Genomic DNA, 18014 nt, shown 5'->3' with positions numbered 1-18014 from the left:
GGCATCGCTTAACCACTAGAGACGAGCCCCTCTGCCTCTGCACCCCCGTGGCGTAGTCAAGGAAGAAAATAACTGTGGCGTTATCCACTTTCACCTCCCCCAGCTTGCGTACCTCCCTCAGGACAGTGTCACAATCCCTGTAGGAGACGGAAGAGAAAGGGTCTAGGACCTGTCCCTGGCAGTGTGTGGCTCGCCGGCACTCGATGGGCCTGCTCCACAACGAGGAATGTGGAGAGTGCACATGCTGGCACGCAACCATGTCTCAGTATATGCCACAGTATCAGCCCCTTCTGCTCCCACAGGCAGACCCAACACCCTCAGGTTGTTACGCTGGAAGCGGCCCTCCACATTCTCCACTGTTCTTTCCAGTGACTTCACATGTGCCATTAGCTGCTACACCGCCAAAGCTTCACTCAGGGTACTCGGAAGGACTTTGGCCAGTTCTTGCTCACTGTTGTGTACCTTGTAAGTCAGCTTATGATGATCTGCTTGCTCCAGGGTGAAATCAACTGTGATTTTGTCTATTCGGCCCTCAAAGGAAGTGCCCGTTTGTTTGAGGGAGGTACCTGCTGCGATTACAGAGTCTAGTTTGGAGGTCAGGCTGTCCACTGTCACCTGCCCCGGCGGCCATCAATCCCCTACAGCTAGGTTCACTGACATGGAGGATCGGCCAAATGTCGACGCCGCCCCATCTGCAGACGGGCCATCATTGCCTCAGACGCCCAGGCACTATGTATGACATGCGGTGCAGTGTGGCCAGCAGGCCCCTCTCCTCCAGTCAGGTGTATGCTAGCCAGAAATTCGTTTGGGCGGCACCAATGGAAATCCCCCGTACACCCAAGAGCTCATTACCAGCGGGCGAGGTAAGGCAGAACCACCCGGTCGCCTCTTCCGATCTAAGAGTGGCAACCAGATTCCGTGTTCCCCAGTGCCCCGGGAGTGCGGCAGATCAAGAGGTGCACCCAAGGGCCTGGACCTGAACTGGTCCCATTGCCCCTGGCACCCGCCATCACCAATGGCCGATATCAGCAACTAGAGGCAGTTAGTGGAGTCCCCCACTAGTCTTGTGTGGTGCCCTCGGTAATGTTGAACAGCTGCAGTGGAGGGATTGCACGACATGCGCTAGTGCTGGGCCCGACTCGACCCCCTGGCCACCTCATCTCCGTGTCGCACCTTCTCCTCACCTGGACATCGTCACTGGGGCTCAATCAGCCGCGCTCTTTCCAAATCTGTGACTCAGCCAGCAGGAGTCTCAGCCAGGAGGGATTTCACAATCCTGGGTACAGCAGTCACCGCCAACTCCACTGGGGAACCTCCCAATGCAGGTGATGCAACAGGGCCTCCTTAAGCGTGAAGTTGCAGCGCTCCTGCCACACAAGTTTGGCGCAGCTCAGGGGTGTCATCCTCCACAGCGTTCGGGCAGCGCCACATGCTCCTCCCTGTGATGCAGAGATGCGAGACCCAACATTGGCAATTTACTCCGTGCACCCCGGTGTAGTGGTGGCTCATCTTATGCAATGCAGACCTCTCTACGTCGGTGCGCAGGAGCACCTCTACCGATCACAGCTCCAATGTGCACCAGGCGGTCTTCTCACACAGGTCAGCAACGTGTCTCAATGCAACCTGCCAGACTTCACCACCAGGTAAGCGCGATCGCCCGACGCAGCCCGCCTCCACCGTCAGGTCGCAGTGACTCCACTACCCTGCCGCCTCCCACTCCAGGTCTCAGACGCATACCCAGCGAGGCCTCTGGGCCCCAAAGACTGTACGCGCATCCAGGCATTGGCTGCCATGGTGTTGCAAGGATGGCGCTATGAAAAGTGCCGCATCACTGGTTTTCCCCAGAGATGCGCCAATTTTTATAAAGGAGGCCCTGATTCTGCATTTCCTCTTCCACTGGGACTCTGGCTGGTCATCTTGGCTGTTGGGGGGTTGGGGGGACTGGGGGGGTTGTTGACCTGTGTTGAACTTGACCCTGGCTGCTCCATTCTGCATTCCATTGTTTTTATTTAATTTTTTTCATTAGAGGTATATTTATAGGCTATTTTTGCCTCTAGAGGCTGAAAAGTGACGCTGTGCTGACTAATGTGAATTTTTTTGCCGCTAATTGGCCTTTTCACTTGTCACTTTTCTCTCGCTAATGTCAATTTTGTTTATCACCTTAATACTAGTGTTAGCGGCAGTTTTCACCATGGCTAGCTGATACTATCGCCATGTAGCCATGTATTGTAAATACGTCGATAAGAAGGCAGTAGTTTTCGGCAATAGACTGGCCTGTCAGTGGCCTCATGGATTTTTAGTCACTAGCAGTAAAATTACGGGTAAACCTAGGAGAAAATAAAAACAGCAAAAGACAGGTCACAGCGTAGAGGAAGGACCTTTATCCTAACAGACACTTTGCATTTCTAGGTCTGGCATAACAGCATAAATTGTTGGGAGATCTCATGTAATTAGATAAAAATGAACACAAAGAAGGACTTGGGGTCAGGCCGCTGCTTCAGCTACTGGCTACAGCTCAGCATACTTAAAGTTGACAATGAGCAAGCCCCCTTCCGCCCCTCACTTTGCTGGAAGTGCCATTAACATTTTGGATCCACCCACAGGGCACCTATTCGAGGATTAGAGTCAGTCATCTTGAGTGACAGTGTATCGCCTTTTTGACGTCTCAGGCTGCAAAAGGAAGGGACAAACACCGACATACAAAGTGGTCGACTTTGGGAGCCAGGTTGTTTCACCATGCATTGCTAACTACACTGCAGCCTCGTCCTCTGAGAGTCAATGGCTGCAGTGATTGACTCTAGAAATTGACACTAGCTTGGTGACAACTGAAGGAGATTAGTGCATTATACAAATCAACATAACATAACAATTTGACTCCAATTACAGGTACCTACCACCATTCACACTGGCCTGTTTGTTTGGCTAACATTCCAGTTGCCCTAAGGACGTCCAATGTGGCTTTAGCCTTGAGATTCAAGATGGCTCCTCCACTATCCAATGTAAACCAGGCTTCTATCAGATAGCATGTTTTAGGTTGTTTTTAACAGGGCCAGCCTTTAGCATGGGCGAACTGGGCCCAGGGTGCTAATATTTTGAGGGGCACATGGAGCTGGGTCTATTAAGGTAATGCCAACAGCAGTGCCCTCCTCATCTTGCTCCAGCCTTGTCCTTGTCCCTGCCTGTTAGTTTCGGCCTGATTTGCCTTTTTAGAGTTGTTTTAGTCCTTCATTATCATATGGCGGGTGATGTTTTTAACACCCTTTTAGCTCCTGCCCTTGACCTTCCTTCACCCTCTGACCCCTACTGTCGCACATCAATAAAACCATGATCTGCCTGGGGCAACTAAGCTATCAGTGGTTTAGGTCTGCTGTGGGAGGGTCCAGGGATGTTTGTGCTCTGGGGCCAGTCCCTGCTCATCCAGGTACAGACCAGTGAACACAAAATGGACCCCCTGCTATATCATTTATTTCACTACCATCAGCAAGGATACCAAATTTCTCTCCACCCACTCCCAGGGTGCTATATTAGCAAAGGCCAGTTCTTGTTTTCAAATATGAGATAACGCATGTCTTTGCTGGTGTTTCAGTGGAGATCTCATATTCAATTGGAGGCAGTCTAAGGATTTCTGGGGTAGAGTCGATGTTTGTTGTAGCATTCAGAAGTGGGCTGGGAGCTAACAGAACACCAGTAGCCCTGGCTTCGTTCGCTGACCCTCCGTGTACCCTGGGTGACGGAATTGTGCCCTCTAGCTGGGGGTCCAGGTTCAATCCTTGGCATCGGCACAACATCCTGTGATTCTGGGCAAATCACTTAATCTCCCGGTGCCCAAGGATAGCGCCCGGATACCCTCACAGGTGATGAGCCACGCTTTATAAATCTACAAACTTTAACTTCTAACTAACTGTCCCCTAAGTGAGGTTTCCTCTAATTCTTTCTGAGACAGCTTTGGGAGATCACAGGGATTGCAGACCGTAAAGTAAATAAAGCTCTGACGAAGACACACAGCACTACAGACATTGGTATGTGTTCATTCCTTTTTTATTATTATTTGTTCAACACCAAAGTGCAACCACACAGGTGTTTCAGCTCCCTGCATTCTACTGGACCATACAGTCCTTACATCTAGAATGTCATTTTAAAGTGCTCTTGTGCATTAACCCCTCATTAGGGTTTATTAGACTAGACTAACTAGACTGTGAGTCTTCTGTTTGCTTATTGGCAATTCATAAACACAATTTTTCATACCTGTAAAGTAAAAGTGCATATCCTTTATAAGCAAGATTTTATATTCTGACAATATGTATATCTTATCTATCTATCTACCTACCTATTATAATTGCGCAGGCAGTTATAATATAATGAATGGAATTCTCGATAGATTTCTCATTTTCTCTCAACACTTTTAAAGTTCTTTATCTGTGGCTGCGTAAAAAAGTCACTGTGGGTCCTTTTACTCACAAAGTCATGTGCTTAGTATTTTCGTGCATAGTGCTCAAATACTATGATGGCCTTGCAAAAAAATGCTCGTCCTCTGGAACGATATATATGTACACACACACAGAAACTGTTCCTTAACTTTGAACTGCAGCTCCGTGAACTCTTACCTTTTGAAATGTCTCTTTACAGAATTGTGGTTTGAGCTTCTGTGTGTTGTAGGTGATCCTTTCACAGGGCTCGTTAGCTTGGCTCTGTTTCACCACAGACTTCCTGAGTACTATTTCCAAGCATCTTCCATTGGATAACTTTGGCCATGGGTTTCCATCTTAATTGAAATTATCGCACTTGGGCGCTATACAAGTATTTAGAGCCCTATATCTGGCTGGGAAACTAGAGACTTAGGTTTGTCTTGCTACCAAGTGCAGCGCTAAGTGATAAAGGTACTTGATCATTCAGTTGGGGGACATTAGCATTGACCCCACAGAGGCAAACAACCTTAATTATAACATTTGAAGCCCAGTAACCTCACACTACAGTGGGGCAATATGAAAACATCTCATGACCATAATCAAGGTCGCATTGCCAAAGCGGGCAAGCAGGCATGTGCCGATGCTTGAGTGTCAGCAGGGGGCTCCTTTATTTTGGGCCTCTGTCAACTGCCCACGGTGTGCGAAGAGACCTAGGGGCATATTATCAAACCCAACACCGCCGCTTTAGTGGTCGTTTTCAGCCGAAAAACGGCGATATATTTATCTCCATATCATCAATGCGCCGCTAACATGCATTAGCGCATGTTAGCAGCAGTTTTACTAATGCTTCGCCTTGCATCGCTAATTAGATGCAAAGTAGGCATTCCTTCACAAAACAACAGCAAAATAGTTGCAAAGACAACATCGTGCTATTAACAAGCCAGACCCGGACACGCGATGCAGTAAAAATAGCCGCGCTAACCGCGGTAATCGCAGGAATCTAACGTCAGGTAAAATCCTGACTTAGCTATCTTTTTAATGGGAGGTGGATTGACAGATTAAGTCCACACTCCCATATTTACAAGCTTTTCATTAGCACTGTGAAATCATCGCTTGATTTCACACGCTAATGATGTTTATCGCCGTCTATCGCTGGTTTGAACATCGCCTGTTAGAAAGGCGTTGCTAATACGCCGCTAACACGGCGATGTAATTCAGCGATAGACAAAAACGCGCTAAGCGCGCTTTGCGATCATTATCGCAATTACTTGATAATATGGCCCCCGGTGTTGTTGTGGCCTTTGGGACATTCTGGCCTAGATGTCAGTTCTCACCACGGACCCCGTGGGGCCAGCCCGTCCCAGAAGTGAAGCAATGTCATTCACCTTTCATCTGACCCCCTCCTCCACTAGGGCATCACATTTAGGCCATAGTGGGAGGGGGTGGGAGTGCACAAAGGCTGAACGTCCTCGCTGGGTTGCCAGGCTAGGTCAGATGTTTTGGCCATTTTCACCACAACCTGGACAGTTCAAACTTCATCAAGTAATCTACCAAGCACTTGCCCAGTTTATTTTGTGTAGTTGTAGCAAGTACTTGCAGGAGAGAGCCATGTTTTGTTTAGTCAGGTTTCATTCATCAAAAGTTAGCAGAGAGGGTTTATATGCCTGCTGCAAACATGTGTAGCTTGTAGATTAACAATTTGTATTTTATGTAGAAAGGTCAATGGGTTACTGTTTAGATGTCCTTTTGTTACTTGCAGCTTATAAATTATAATCACGGCCATTGGAATTATGCTGGTAGGGAGGACCAAATTATGCTGGTAGGGAGGAAAAAAGAAAAAATTGAAGGACTCTCTTTTCTGGATATGGACGTTATATTTGTCCTTCCTGATAAAGTTTTTCTGAGTGGTGCACCTGTGCTTTTGCCTTGAATTGTTAAGTTTCTGTTGGGAACAAGAACTGTGACGGTGGTACTACTCAGTGTGCACACAGCTCTTACTTAATATAGAAGGAATATTACTTAAAGAGTGTAAAAACAGGTTAGGTGCTGGTAATTAGAAGGTTCTGCTGTCAGGTCTTTTTATTTATGTCCTTTTTAGGTCTCGCCTGACCCAGCGCATGCGCTGGTCTGGCGAGACTTATTGAGAGGGCTCCATAAAGTGCTACCAGGCCAGCCTAGAGCTACAGTGCATGTGCGTGCGCGCCGCGCTTTACCGCGATTACTTTCACTTTCGCGGCCGCACGGCCGCTTTGATGTTTGATCGTGATCACGATCACTTTCACTTTCGCAGCCGCACGGCCGCTTTGCATAGCCAATAGGTCTCGCTTTTGGGACCTTATAAGTATTTAGTTATGCAACTGTTGCATAGCTAAACACTTATAAGGTCCAAAAGGCGAGACCTATTGGCTATGCCAATGCTTGTGTTACTTGCAGCTTATAAATTATAATCACGGCCATTGGAATTATGCGGTAGGGAGGACCAAATTATGCTGGTAGGGAGGACCAAATTATGCTGCAGTTGACTAGATTTTGTGGCAAGGAAAGACAAATTATGCAACTTTTTTGATGGTATTGTTTAATTATTTTGTCACCTTATAACATTGTCATTCCTGTCTGGGAAAAGGCTTCACCTCATTATTATCAGTTTAACAATCACATACAGCAATACCAACTGAAAGACGACCAACAACATTTGAGAAGGGCCTTTTTATGTGCAAGAACACGTGTTGCTAAGTGTTTTGTAACTTTTAAACTGGCAGAGCTAGAAACAATTTTTCCCTTAAAATCTGCATATAATGCAGAGGATGAAGAATTAAGCGGCAAATATGGCAAATCCATAATTATACAGAAAATGCAGTGGCTGCAGATTCGCATAATTCAAGTGCCCCTAGTTATAATCCTTCCACTGCAGCACAGTGCGCTATGAACCAGCATCAAGGAGCTGCATGCAAACTGCACAGCATAGAAACTTATTTCATTTTTAATCAATCTTTATTTATTTTGATATTGCTAAAAAGGGTTCTTTGGGTAGTAATAAAGTGTCATTAGTACAGATAACCCCAACCACTGCATTATGTTTCAATTCTTGTCTGTGTGTTCACCAGACCAAGCACTTTTAACATATTATATCAACCCATGGAAGATATGCTACTTTTACACCTTGTAACCCTCATTGTCTTTTATAACATTTCCTATGAAATGATTTACAAGCTTGCATGATTCATTTTCTGTGTACAATATGTGAGTGTGATGTAAATTGCGTTGTCACCCAACACTGGGACACATGGTGCTATAATAGAAATCAAATAAGAACATAAATGAAGGCTGTCTCTTACATACAGGGGTGGAAGAAAGTCAAGAAGCTGCTTTGGAAGTGGAGTGGTGTAATACTTGCTCTGCATTCCTGTAAGCAAGCAAAGCGAGCATGCCCAGCTTCAAGGAAGGTTCATGGGCATCCTCCCCCTAAAAAAGTTGTTTTAAAGGAGGTTGAATAGTGTTTTTAAAGCAGACTTTTCACGTAAACTGGCTCAAACATCACAGTCTCTCAAAGTCCACTTACTAAATACTGAAGTACTTTAAAGGTGTTCAAACTCAATGAAAACATTTGACCCCATTTAATTCAAAATGTGCAACGGGTGCCCCTGTATGTTAATAATTATCTCTATGTGTCAGGGATAGAGGTTTTTTGGTATAGATGGGTCCCCTATGTAAAAGGGCACTCTGTTAATACCAAGAATTACATACAGTATGCCAGTGGCAGAATGTTGCCATTGACTGCATCCATATAACTGTGATAGGTGATCGAAAGGTCAAAATTAACACTAGAATGTAAAGGCCAGAATTTTATTGTGGTTGCCTGCGTCCCTTGCCCAATATGCCACTGTTGTCCTCCATAATGCCGAGAGTTATCTTGAGTATGGTAGCACCAACATTTTGCTATAGGTGTCCCATATGCCAAGAATGATCTCCAATATGTCAGTGCCAGCATTTTAACCCTAGCGTCCCATAGACAACAAATTACCGGTAGTGTGCCGCACCAGCATTCTGCCATGTGTGCCGCATCCCATATGCTAAGAATTACCTCCAATATGCCAGTTCTTGCATTATGCCGTAGGTTTCCCTTGTACCAAGAATGATGCCCAATATGTCAGCACTGGCATTTTGCCACGGCTGTTCCATATGCCAGGAATTACAGCTTGTGTGCCTGCATTTTACCTAGGTACATCCTATAGCAATAATTACTGTCTTCACTCTTCTTCCTTCTCACTCACTGTCTCTCTGGCTCACACTCACTTGCACTCACTTTAACTCACTCTCTAATTCTAACGTAGTCTCACTTATTCCCACTCCCTCTGACTCATTCGATCTCACTTAGTTACACTATCGCCCATATATGCAGCATACATACAGTCTCATATATGTCATATGGTTTTATTTTACTTGCTTACCTTCATCTACCTGACCTGCTGTTCTTCAGATAATGGTATTGGGTAGACTCTCAGGACAGGGACACAGCTTCTTCCGGCCTCGAGAACTGAAGCACAAAGTTGGAGCCCGCACAGTGATGCATAGGCTCCAGCTGTCAGTTTCTTGCATTTTCACCTCATCTTGTTATAAGGTAGGATGCGCTGAGTTAGGCTCTTGCCAACCCCTCTCCCCTGTGATGAGATGGGGGAGGATGAGTAGACAGCATGACTGGTGGGTAGCCCTGGGCATGGTAGGGATTACCACAAAAGCTCCCAGGGCTGCCTGTACCAGTGACACTACAGCATGCCACTAACGGGGAGGTATTGAGGCCTGGCAGGATCCAGAGGCCAAGGCTAGGACCTTGCCTGTGCAGGTCAGTCTTGCTGCTGACTGTTGCAGGTCCCTCTATGCGCCTTTACCAGCCATGATTTAATGCCTCAGGCTGCAGCAAGGATGGGCATAATTTTTATTATACTAGTGAATATTAGGTTATTAATGACTGTAATTATGAAAAAGGGGGGCAAAACAAGGGCAAGCGCTACTGCAAATAACAGGTTTCATTCTATGAAACCCTTAAGTAGTGAATCAAGAGGAAGAATTTCAGAGACGCGGTTTCTTCTCCACTTGCCATTGTAGGTTCTTTTACCAGGGATCTTGACGTAACCACTTTTGCCCCTTGGATTTGTACTAGGTTTCCGATTGATGATATAATCAGAGTCGAGGACCTAGTTAATTGAGAGCAGGATTCTGGCAACCTTGTTCAAGGCGATGAGACTGGAATAGGTATTCAGTTTTTACAGCTACAGAGTTCCCAGTCTTCACCAATGCTACTGAACTTTAAAGCTTAAAAAATGCATAATGCACCCAAATTTCTCCAAAAATGAGCCTCCTGATGCTAACCAAGCAATGCTTTGTGAAAGGTCGCGCTCCTCAAATGCGGGCCACTTTTTGGGGCTGCCCGGACTATTATTGGTCCCTGACCACAACTATAAATTAAAAAAAATCCCAAAAAAACAAAAAAGAATCAACACAGGCTTGTGAACTCAAATTACCAAGAAGTTCATCACAGGAGGGAAGGCTGATTACTATCCGGATGATGAACAATGTAAGCTCACCCCCACGAAAACGAGTGACATCATAAGATCACAAAATGAAAGAACCAAGCCTGCCAGAACACAGTCAGGCATCCAAGATCAAGGATCTTTGTTTCGCTCATAGAGTCCAGTTTTTCTCATTTAATACATCGTGTGACCTTGGACAAATACGTATCTCGTGGTGGCTCTGTCTCCCTAATTAAGGTACAGGCGTGGCGCGTCATTTAAAAACCTGGTAATTTATATTATTGTTATCTTTGACAGAGGAAGGTAATAGGCATGCGACGTATTCGGTGATGAGTTTAAAGGGTCAAAGAAATAAACTTCCTTACTTTGACACCTCCCTCGATTAGGGAAACATTTGAAAACGAGCCTCCTTTGAGCGACCTCTGGTGTTTCGTCCACCGCGTCGTTTCGTCACCAGGACACGGGTGGAGAAAGCGAGTACAGTGACCTCAGTCCCGGGGAGTTCTGTCGACTTCTTCCCATGGTAGAGCCATCCGGGGTGCCGGGCTCGCGCCACTCCAGCTGTACCCGCGTGAGACTGCCTGAGGGCGACCTCAAGGGGTGCGTGGAAACACTGCGTAGGAGCTGCGGACTCGGAAGCGCGGATGGGAGAAGTTTGTGTGCACTGACGTTCGCTCCTATTCTGCCCCTCCCTCCTGGGACTCGTGCACCGACCGGACGGATCAGCTGTGCCATTACTTCCCACCGACCGGAGCGCTGAAGGCTCTGCAGGAATTTCCACGCACAGCCTACATAGGGGGTGTCATCCTCGTGCACAGAGTACGTCATCTGCGTGGGAGTCGCGAGTTTCCGAAGCTTAGCCTACCCACCTTCTGCCCCACCGCACTCTCGCTTCGGCTTTACTCTCGCTTTCAGTTTCCTCACAACTGTCTCGGAGCCTCGCCGCGAGCACAGTAGGGGATTTCCCAAGGAATTGTGTTGTGAATTGTAGCAAGGCCGGGGTGGGACCGTAGAAGATCTGGTCTGTTCACCCGCCCACGCTCAATGAAAATGAAATAAGAAGCTTTTGCAATGCATTAGGTCTCGCATTTGCGAGATTTTGTGCTATTGACATTGTAAATGACAATGCCTTTTATTTATATGTTTAAAAAACAACACATAAATAAAAGGCATTGTCGTTTACAATGCCAATAGCACAAAATCGCGCAAATGCGAGACCTAATGCATTGCAAATGCTTGTTTTGTTGTTGTTGTTGAAAAAGTTTTAGAGAAGGTGAGGGGAGCAAGATAAAGGAGAGCCATGAGATGAAAACTTGTCAAAATGCAAACTCGGGCACCAGCAGCCTCCAGAATCCGTGCTTGAATGCACCTGTTTTTTGGAACCATGTTGGGAGAGGACTGCTGCAGACTGAAGGCCGGGCCTGCCTGTAAAGGTGTGCTCACACAGCCGGCGGAGGAAGGTTTAAAGCTGGTTATGAAGGGCGCAGTGGAAGAATTGGAAAGACGTTTGTGGGATAACCTCACTGGAACAAAGATCAGACCCTAAATCATGAGTGTCGGTGCTTAATTTGTAAAAGGGTAAGCGCCAGTGCCCGGATTTCTGTCAGGAGCTCGCCAGCAGCACTGCTGAATGTCAAGGTTGCCAAATACCGAGGCTGCTTAGTCTGGGTTCCTCATTATACCTGTTTTATTTTAGTCCGGGTTCCTCTTTATGCCTGTTTTAAGATAAAACAGTTTTATCTTAATCTGGGTTCCTCTTTATGCCTGTTTTATCCTCCGTCCTGCTTGCCTATTGTGTCTATTGTGAAGCGCTCTGACACCTTCGGGTAAAGTCCGCGCTATATAAAAAACGCATAAAATAAAAAAAAATAAACAAAAATTGCCATGTTCCTGTATGTCACTCCTGCAGGTTAATTTTTATCTCAGCTTTCAGCCTCTCTTTTCTTGCATCTCTCTTCTTTCCCTCTTTTCTTTGTCGTGTTCTGGGTAATGACCAATGAGTGACGAAAAATAAATCCCGGTGCCGGTAGGGCCACCTGCAAACACTGGCTCAAATTAAGCACTGTGAATGAGAGTAAAGCAGCACACTAAAAACATCGAGGAAAGTTAATCTGTATTTGCGATCGAGGTATTAATGAAGTATTCAATAACTGCCTGGTTATTTAATTATTCGTTAATAACTCAGGCACAAGTAAAAATTACATTTCTTCAGAATTGTTAGTATTATGCATTTTCCCTCAACATAACTTGCGTTGTAAGGGTATGGTTTTATATCTATTTGTTTGCAAATCAGAGATTGGTGGTTCCAAAGTATTTACACTGCCTGCTCAGTCTCGACGTTTGCGCTCAAACCTGCCTCATTGTTTCATGTTATTGAGCACCAACATTTTTTTCCACATAATATTACCGTCGTTAACTTGACTGTTGGGTCTTTCCCTTGCCTCAGGTAAGTGTTCTTTAATTCATAGCCCTGATTTCTGCGCAGATAATTTTATAGTGCACGTTTGTAAGTAGCAGACGCCATTTGCAACAGGAAGCGAACGTTATCGGTCCAAAAATAAAGGACAGCTGTGTGCAGACTGATAGTCACCATGCCAGCCAATCAGTGCGCCAGATAAAAGTGCACGAGGACGGAATGGCCAGTGGGTCAATGAACTACTTAGAAAGTTTGGCTGCAGATTTAATCTTGAAACCCTGGTTACTGGCTCGAGGTTTCTGTTTCATTAGTTGCACTGACCGCCCACCCCTAAGAATCCCTGCCTGCGCTGTCTAGTAGGCTTCGACTTAAAACATGTTTAGGTGGAGAAACTCTAAAACAGTTTGTTGTGATGAAGGTCCACTCAGGAAGGTTGTATTTCAGGATGATTTATTCCTAAAGATAACAAGTAGTAAAGTTGATAACATCAAGTAGATATGTGGTAGATCAGAGCCCCGCCAGGAGCTGCCTGTCAGCTGCTCAGCCCATGACCAGCTGTCACTCTGCCTCTCTCAGTCCCAACATTCCGAGGCATCATCAGACTCCAACATTCTAATGAGTCAGAGCTCAGGCACTGGGCTGAGCAGGGCTGGTAACACACCTTACAATATATATGCAGGATACTACACAGTTTAAGTTGTTGCCTCCTCTGACTGGAGCTAATGACGTAAACCTATTTGACTCTGCTGTTAGACAATTAGAAGTCAGACATGGCTGGAAAATGAACACTGTTTTAATTTTTATTAAAGAAAATAAGGTGTAGCTGAAAGCATTGAGGAGTATGATTCCGCACTCAGATGTCTTACCAGTTAACTGAGACTTTGAGAATGTCAACTATGATCAGGAGTAGGGAGACCAGATTCTAATGAGAACAAACAATAAGCAGATCCGAGAAAGACTATGGGCTGCTTCTGACCTCCCGCTCGCTGCAGCATTAGAATTCGCAAAAAGCATGGAACGCTTTGAAAAATTAGTGGAGGGAATTAGAGAATCTTATAAAGTGGGGTCTGAAGTGAATGCTGTTGTCATAAATGATATGGAAACAAATAAATGAAGAAATTAATTTATTTCTGAAAAAAGGCCCATATTACGTACTACAGATGTGTTAGTGCTGCAGCGTGGAATGCAAAATCCCTCCCTCCTTCACAGACCGCAAATCATATAGACACACTCATTCACTACTTTCGCTGGTGGGGCCCATAACACCAACATTCATTCCCTATTGGTCTGTGTTTCTAAGGAGGTGATTATTCCATTCGCTGTAAATGGAAGGAAATACCTGTTTGTCTCCAATGAGCGAAAGATCCACCTAACCTTCTCTCCCTCATTAAGACCTGAACATCACCTTTAGTTTTCCTTCCATGGATAGGCCATGGATCTGCTAGTTGCAGGTTTGTGTATTTTCTAATTCTATAATTACCTTACATCAATACATTCTATTGAAATAAACAACTCAACACAATTCTATAATTAATAAATCGAATTTATCTAAATAATGCAAGCAACTTCATTAATTAATTTAGCAGTTGGTCATCATTTTTACCTATTCTGGCTAAATGTCATCCTCTAAGTCAAATTTAGATCTTTTGTCTCTGAATGCCCATGGAAAGCAATTATTCAGTTCATCAGGAAAATGGGCATCTGATCAGTTCGTCAAAGATTCAGGCTAACAGCTGTCCTGCAGTGTCACCGTCCTCTCCGTCAGCATAATATCAGGAAATCGAAAAGCGCGCTCTGAACACCTCTCTATTCTATCATAATTTATAGTAAAATCACATTCCAAAAGTATCGAATATTATTTTAGAATGTCTCTGATTGGTCAGTCAAATTTGTTCAGCAGGGTTCTCACACGGTAACTGTCTCTTTAGATGTAGTTCATAATTTTTCCGGTCCAAAGTATCTTTTTATTGTTTCTTTCAGAGAAGCTGGCTTGCTGCCCAGAACGTCCTTGAGGGGCACATTCGGGTTAGGGTCGCGTAGAGGCCACTGTTGCTAGCGGTGACGCATGCGCTCTTCACCCAGAGACTTTCGTAATGGAGTCAATTCATCAGATAGGGATGTCAGCCATTTTGTGGCCACTCCAAATGGTCAACTTAAGCAAAGAAACACAAAAGCGTAATTAATACATTGAAATGACTAATAAAATGTTATTGCCTCGCTAATACCCATATGTGTGTGTATTTATCTAGCCAAAAGCAACACTCAATGCGGTTTATACTTACTAAATAAAGCACGAATCACAATTACATCACCAAAGCAACATATAGCATTCAACATTCTAATTATCTATCATTAGTATGCATACGAAATTTAGTTCACGTAATTAATTAGGCCATGCAGATGCAAATCCCACGTGTATTTCGGTCATTAATAAGGTTGATTAGTTATTTTCACATCACTCCAAACCATTAGTACGATTATAATTAATTAATTAATCTAATTAATAAAATGACATGCAAAATGGGGTGGGTTTACAAAATTTTGCATAACTCGCTCCAGCAATCCCCCCTTTGGTGATTTTATCACCACACCACCCAAAATTTGTTCTGTCTTTACGGAATCTTTAAAAAAATTTCTTGCTCTTAATCATAATTCAGTTTCACCCATTTCTTCTCTTGTTACTGTTTTATACATACTCTCCTTCCATTCTTCTAATGTTATCTTCCAAATCTCTATTTTGATCTTTGTCTTTTCTTTTTAATTTTTCTCTTTTTATTCTTTTCTTATCTTTCTATTTTTACAGCACATACAACATAATCTTATCATTAAAACTATGCAGATTACACATGTTAATGGAAACAATATTTTACCTATAAGAGTACTACCTATTTTCACTAAGAAATTCTTAATAGCAGCTATTTTCTTTCCAATTCTATCCCAAACACCTTCAACCTCCAGTGGTGCAAGCTCATCATGCAATTCAGTAATTTTCTTAATATAAGTTTTCAGATCTTTGCTTTCGTCAGGAATGTAAGTACAACAATGTTAAACTTTCAGCATTCCACAGACTCCACCCTCTGTCGCCAATAAAATATCAAGGGCAAGTCGATTCTGCATTACCATAGCACGCATGGCAACCATTTCAGTATTAACCAATAAAAATCCTCCAGCGGTGCTTGTTGACAAGCGATCCACTACTGTTGATAATTTTCTAATTTTGTTTGCATTCAGAGTTATTCCCACTGCTGGTATCAATGCCTGAAAAATATCACCTACAATTTCTGCCCAAGATTCTCTCTTGGTCCTAGCTAAATGATTACTTAAGCTACGTACACCATCTTCTCCTCTATCCATATGAAAGATTTTTGGAAAAACCAGGCCTACGTAACATGTGCCATACCAATGGTCTGGCAAACGATAATATGCCCTATTCCCACAAATAAAATATAATCCAGGAAAGACTGGATCTCTTCCACCTTTGAATCCCCATCCACCCATGATTCGATATGTATCATGGCACTCACTATTACCTAGAAAATAATTATGATACGCCGTTTGATTCCTTCGAATGCAAAATTTCCCTTTCTGAGGCCAATCTAAAGCTATAGTTGGACTAGCTTCTCCTTTCAAATGTTTTTCTTTCTCTATATCCCAGATTGTTTTTTCCACTTTCCCTTCTGCTGCTTTTCTTTACATTTTCAATCTCCTTTCCTCAACCATGTCTAGGAATGTCTTTTCCTCCTTCTTCAAACTGCATGCTAAATTGTTTCTAAAAATATACTCTAATGTTAGTTCCTTAGTTTCTAAAAAGAATGCACCTAATACCTTAGCAGGCTTTACTTTGTTCAATTTATTATAAGAAGGCACTTGCGCAAAAATGTTATCTACATCTGAAAAATAATGTTCTAATTTCCCTGTCTCATAATATAAACTTGCTATTACACTACATGTTATACCATACGTTGCCGGAAGGTGATGATATGTCACTCCTTCAGAAACAGATGCAGGTAACTGCATACATACGTAGCAGTCCCGTACATCCATTGTCTTCACATATTCATACAATAATTTTGAAAACACATTATTAGAAAAATCTGTTATTGACCTGTCTTTATGCAAATAATTTTTATCTATTCTAGTTGGAACTACCTTTGGAATTTTCCCTATATTAGTTTTATTCTCACTATGTCCTTCTAATGTATCTATAGTGGCTTTAAAAGAAATGACAAGAGCAAGGATGCTCCATAAAAGCATTAATAATCCTGTACAACAACATCACATTTTACACCATCTTTTCATGAATGTACATCTACCTTTACTACTTTCTATGTTAGCCATCTTGTTAAAATAAACCGTGTCTTTTGACTTAGCCTCTTTTACTTCACAACTAGTTTTTATAACCTAAGGTTCTAACACCTATTTGGTTCTACCAGTCACTATTTTTAATTCAATATCTTGTTTTCTTCATCAATAGTTTTCTTAACTTATTCAGTTTGGCATCTCTTCATTCTTCACTCTCCTCTCGTCTTCCAAATATGGATTTTCCTGAACTTCCGTTTCTTCTTCTCCAATGTCAGACAAGAGAACTCTCAGGATTTCCGATTCTATTTCATCCTCAACAATTTTCAGTACAGTCTCCTCTGGATTTCCTTGACTATCTGCCTCTTCTCCCTGTTCAGGCAGCGCCACGTACGTCCATTCTGGAGACTTATACTTCTGGTTAGGTTTCCTTGTTCTTCTACTCTCTTTGTCTTAAGTTAATTCGTCTTCTTTTGATTTTTCTTGACTTTTCACTTCATACACCTGTTCAGCTCTTGGTGAATTCACTCGTGTCAGTCTGTATCTCAGTTTCCTTATTTTATTGGGTCAAACATCATCTCTTGCAACTCTTTTTACTTTACTTCCTTTGTCATTCTTTTCATTCCTCCAAGCTCTCTTTCTCAGAACTCGACCTTCAGGTATTTCATTTTCACTCTCTTCAGACTCTGTCTCAACTTGCTTTGTCTTTTCAGCAACTTCTTCTTCCACCACTTGTTTTGTTTTCCCTACTTCTGTCCCTCCTCGGGTCTCCGGCACGCAATCTTCCTGCTGGCTACTTGTCCCTTCACCTAACTCGATGTTGCAGTTCCCTACACCTCCTCGGGGGTCTTCCGCAGAAATCTGTCCCTCTCTCTCTCTGTACCTGTCCCTTGTTCACTTAGATTTGTTACTCCAGGTGGAATTTCTCTGAGTCTCTCATCTGGTACTTCCTTTTCACGAATTTCTTTTGTTGCGTCTTCAGTACTCTTTCCTCTTTTCTTCCTGTGTTCCTTTTTGGAACCCTGCGCTTCTTGCTCGTTTCCAGAATCACTAGATTCGGAAATCTCCAATCTTCTTCTCAGAGTGATACTTCTGGGGACTAAAGCTGAACTTTGTTCTGTTTCCCCCCTTTCAGAGTTTCCTCGTGTCTTTGACCCTTCGTCATCTGATTCAGTGCTTGATTCTGATTCATCAAAGTATTCTTTTCCTGTGCTGTTCACCGGATTTGGAATTCTCAATGTATGACTGGCATGGATCCAGTTTTTCTGTCCAGCAGACTTCACAGCTGTAGTCGTGGTCAAAATGACTTGTTGTGGTTTTCCCCACCTTGGAACCAGACAATTTCTTCTTCTGTGTACTTTTATC

At 43.6% G+C, this 18014-nt stretch overlaps 1 protein-coding gene across 2 annotated transcripts in view; it reads right to left on the bottom strand.

Moving 5' to 3' along the window:
* Positions 1-10818, bottom strand: part of TRAF5 (TNF receptor associated factor 5) — a 242013-nt gene extending 231195 nt beyond the window's left edge. The window contains exon 1 of one of the 2 annotated variants that reach the window (XM_085612843.1): positions 10300-10818. The gene's annotated coding sequence lies outside the window, so the exon portion shown is untranslated. The remainder of the gene's footprint in view (positions 1-10299) is intronic. The other variant, XM_085612844.1, reaches the window with a different exon arrangement.
* Between the last annotated feature and the right edge of the window lie 7196 nt (positions 10819-18014).

The sequence above is a fragment of the Triturus cristatus genome, chromosome 6 (genome assembly GCF_964204655.1).
Source record: "Triturus cristatus chromosome 6, aTriCri1.1, whole genome shotgun sequence".
Classification (NCBI taxonomy): Eukaryota; Metazoa; Chordata; class Amphibia; order Caudata; family Salamandridae; genus Triturus; species Triturus cristatus.
This window is presented reverse-complemented; position numbering and strand designations above follow the sequence as displayed.